The following is a 5,065-nucleotide window of genomic DNA, read 5'->3' on the forward strand; positions in this document are numbered from 1 at the left end:
ATACTCCTCCGCTGCCTCATCATCATAAACATCATACACTAGGGCTGAATCTGAAGGAAGAGCAGAGTCAGGATCATCCACCTCAGTAAAAAGACCACGATTGGTGGACTTTGGGTTGCAACACTCTGCTTGGCGATGGCCCACTTCATCACAATTGAAACAACGCAAGCCACCGGGACGTCCCTGCAGGGGGGCTGTAATGCCGCGAGGGGGGGCTGGGGTGGGATGGGCCGACTGGGAAGAAGAACCAATGCCACTAGTGGGGACAACCTGTTTTCCAAAGCTACCCGAACCGCGCCTGGCTAGCTGTTTCTCAGCCTGTGAAGCACGCTGATGTGCCTCAGAAACAGTCAATGGATCAAACATATTCAAAATATCCTGCAACTGGAGGCGAAGGCCACCAATATAGCGAGAAACCAACTGGAGAGGGGACTCAGACAGGTCAACACGAGCCACAAAGGTGTAAAACTCAGTGGAATAGTCATCCACGGAACGAGAACCCTGACGAAGATTCTGGAACCGCTGGTACAGGTTACGTTCGTAATTATATGGTAGAAACGCAGCCCTAATATGCTTCCTGAATTTGTCCCAATTCGTGAGCTTTGCCTTACCATGACGAACACGTGTCTGTTTCAACTGCTGCCACCATGCTTGTGCACGACCATGTAAGCGGATCGTAACAAGGGGTACACGACGATCTGCAGGAACTTCCTTGAAATCCAGAATCTCTTCAACCTGAGAAAGCCAATCAATAAACTCTTCCGGTGATAGACTACCATCGAACTTAGGGATGTCCACCCTGAAAGTCTGCTCCCAGCGATGATTGGGGCGTTCAGGGGATCGATTCCGAAGACCACCGAGAGGGTTTTCATCTGTCATCGTAACATCATCTTCAGGGTGGTGCATGTGCATAGATGCATCCATCCGTTGCGTCAACCATTCAACCTGCCGCCTCAAATCGTCGTTATCACGGCGAAACTCAGCGTTTTCACGTCGCAACTCAGCAAGGTCACCATCATCAGCACCAGGGGTAGGGTTGCGCGGCTGTCTTCGGGGCGGCATACCTCAGGGTCGACTGGAAACTGATACCAACTGATGCAGCGTGCGTGGCTAGGATGAATCTTTATCAAGATTCGTTGATTCTTATGAATACCGAAAGTCGATAGATATTGAGGAAACCTCGTTTTCTGATTAATAATATTCTCATAACAAAGTGTTTTAAGATTCTTTAAATACTCAAACCCTAGCTTGCAAAAGAAATAAACAACTTTTAATAAATTGCAAAAAACACCCGAAACTAATAAAAAATGCGATTTTGAGCCCCTAAACGTTTCCGCCCGAAAAACACTAGGCAATCGTCGAAATCTGACACTTGCGAGATATTTTCGGATGCTGCAACTTTCGCATAAACGCCTCTTCGACTCGCACCGCATCAGAACCCTCAAAAGACAAAGATGCCGAAGAGAGTTCCTCATCTGAGGGGGAACAAGATCAAAATGCTAAAACTATCAAGCCTCTACAATTTCCTGATATTAATGCTGGTAATCTCTATGAGAATATTCTCAATCCTCTTCACAGTACGGAAAATCTGTACGAAAGATTTAAAAGAGCAGAAAAGGAGTTGGAAGAAGAAGAGCAAAATCAATCTGGAAATGAGTCTGATAAGGATGAACCCGAGCAATCCATGTAGGTTCATACCCAATTTAACCCATTCAGAGCATGGCAGCAGAATCGCAAGATAATTCATCCAATGAAGGATCTTCTGCTGACGGTACCAAGCTCCTGAAGTCGATGACATCTTTGTTAACAACTCTTCAGAAGAGTGTGGTAACTCTGGGATCGAATATCGTAAAGATCTTGAAGACCCAGAAAGAGGACATAAAAGAATTTGTTGAACATGTCAAAATTCTTAATGAGTTGGATAAGACATTGAAGAAGAATACGTATATGAGACTCATATCTCATATTTAAACTTTTCCAATTTTGGAAAGCAACTCTTCAGTCGACAATCGGAAATGATGAGCCTTAAAAGACAAATCAATCTTGATAATCAACGAGAGGTTATGGAAACAATGGAATTGATTCAGAATCAGCTGGTTGAAATTCAAGGAAGCATGAGAAGAATAGATGCTAAGACTAGAGTATGTCGACTTCATTGCAAGGAAATTTCAAGCTGAAGAGAATGCGAAAGCTGGTGCTAAGAAAGAACATAATCATATTACTCAAGGTGAGCCTAGTAGAGACAGAAGAGGTGACGGTGTATCAACTGGCATCAAATCCAAACAAAAGCCAACCAATGATGAAACCCCAAGGCCAACCAAAAGAAGCGGAGGCCGAAGTAGTGGCAGTGATCGTGGTGGGCGATCCAGTAGTGATCGGGAGGTCGTACCAGTGCTGGTGATCGTGGTGGGAGATCCGGTGGAAGCGGTCAGGGTGGACATGCTCTTCCTCCGTTCCAAAACCTGCTAACTGGTGAAGGGATGAGATATGAAGGAACTCGCTTTCCGATCGATCCTCGAGTGAAAAGGGAAGAACAATAATCTCCTGTCTCCTACTTTGTTAACTTTTAAACTATGTTTCTTTAACTATGCTTTTGAATATTGGTTTTTGGAAAGTAGTTGTGTAAAATGAATGAACAAATTCTACTCTGCATTTTATATGATGAATGCTTAATTTGTTATCTATACAAAAGTTTCAATCTCATCATCAAAAGGGGGGAAATTGTTGGGTCAAATTATTTTGACTAAGTGTCAAAGTAGTTTGACTATTGGAATTTTGATGAATGGATATATATGCGTCTAATTATCTTTGGTGCAGGTGTATCGAAATCAGACTTTATTAGACTTGGTCTTAATAAGGCTCATTAGATCGATTTGATATTAGATGCACGAAGTTAGACGTGCAGTCTAACTAGCGGAGTTAGACGTGCAGTCTAACTGGTTGAGTTAGACGTGCAGTCTAACTGGTTGAGTTAGACGTGCAGTCTAACTGGTTGAGTTAGACGTGAAGTCTAACTGGTGAAGTTAGACGTGCAGTCTAACTGGTGAAGTTAGACGTGCAGTCTAACACACTGAGTTAGACGTGCAGTCTAACTGGTGAAGTTAGACGTGCAGTCTAACTGGTGAAGTTAGACGTGCAGTCTAACACACTGAGTTAGACGTGCAGTCTAACTAGCGAAGTTAGACGTGTAGTCTAACTAGCGAAATTAGACGTGCAGTCTAACTAGCGAAGTTAGACGTGTAGTCTAACACACTGGTTAGACGTGTAGTCTAACTAGAGAAGTTAGACGTGAAGTCTAATTGGTGAAGTTAGACGTGCAGTCTAACTAGCGAAGTTAGACGTACAGTCTAACACACGGAGTTAGACGTGCAGTCTAACTAGTGAAGTTAGACGTGTAGTCTAACTCACTGAGTTAGATGTGTAGTCTAACTAGCGGAGTTAGACGTGCAGTCTAACACTCGGAGTTAGACGTGTAGTCTAACTAGTTGAATTAGACGTGGAGTCTAATGGAAAGATTAATGAAGAAGAAGTGCTAAAATCCCCTACTATCAGAACAGAGGGATCTCAAGAAAAAGAGGCTGAAGTCAGTCATCCTGAGGATGTAAGATCTGAGGGGGAACCCTCAAAAGACAAAGATGCCGAAGAGAGTTCCTCATCTGAGGGGGAACAAGATCAAAATGCTAAAACTATCAAGCCTCTACCATTTCCTGATATTAATGCTGGTAATCTCTATGAGAATATTCTCAATCCTCTTCACAGTACGGAAAATCTGTACGAAAGATTTAAAAGAGCAGAAAAGGAGTTGGAAGAAGAAGAGCAAAATCAATCTGGAAATGAGTCTGATAAGGATGAACCCGAGCAATCCATGTAGGTTCATACCCAATTTAACCCATTCAGAGCATGGCAGCAGAATCGCAAGATAATTCATCCAATGAAGGATCTTCTACTGACGGTACCAAGCTCCTGAAGTCGATGACATCTTTGTTAACAACTCTTCAGAAGAGTGTGGTAACTCTGGGATCGAATATCGTAAAGATCTTGAAGACCCAGAAAGAGGACATAAAAGAATTTGTTGAACATGTCAAAATTCTTAATGAGTTGGATAAGACATTGAAGAAGAATACGTATATGAGACTCATATCTCATATTTAAACTTTTCCAATTTTGGAAAGCAACTCTTCAGTCGACAATCGGAAATGATGAGCCTTAAAAGACAAATCAATCTTGATAATCAACGAGAGGTTATGGAAACAATGGAATTGATTCAGAATCAGCTGGTTGAAATTCAAGGAAGCATGAGAAGAATAGATGCTAAGACTAGAGTATGTCGACTTCATTGCAAGGAAATTTCAAGCTGAAGAGAATGCGAAAGCTGGTGCTAAGAAAGAACATAATCATATTACTCAAGGTGAGCCTAGTAGAGACAGAAGAGGTGACGGTGTATCAACTGGCATCAAATCCAAACAAAAGCCAACCAATGATGAAACCCCAAGGCCAACCAAAAGAAGCGGAGGCCGAAGTAGTGGCAGTGATCGTGGTGGGCGATCCAGTAGTGATCGGGAGGTCGTACCAGTGCTGGTGATCGTGGTGGGAGATCCGGTGGAAGCGGTCAGGGTGGACATGCTCTTCCTCCGTTCCAAAACCTGCTAACTGGTGAAGGGATGAGATATGAAGGAACTCGCTTTCCGATCGATCCTCGAGTGAAAAGGGAAGAACAATAATCTCCTGTCTCCTACTTTGTTAACTTTTAAACTATGTTTCTTTAACTATGCTTTTGAATATTGGTTTTTGGAAAGTAGTTGTGTAAAATGAATGAACAAATTCTACTCTGCATTTTATATGATGAATGCTTAATTTGTTATCTATACAAAAGTTTCAATCTCATCATCAAAAGGGGGGAAATTGTTGGGTCAAATTATTTTGACTAAGTGTCAAAGTAGTTTGACTATTGGAATTTTGATTATGGATATATATGCGTCTAATTATCTTTGGTGCAGGTGTATCGAAATCAGACTTTATTAGACTTGGTCTTAATAAGGCTCATTAGATCGATTTGATATTAGAT

This window comes from Impatiens glandulifera, chromosome 4 (assembly GCF_907164915.1).
Source record: "Impatiens glandulifera chromosome 4, dImpGla2.1, whole genome shotgun sequence".
Lineage (NCBI taxonomy): Eukaryota > Viridiplantae > Streptophyta > Magnoliopsida > Ericales > Balsaminaceae > Impatiens > Impatiens glandulifera.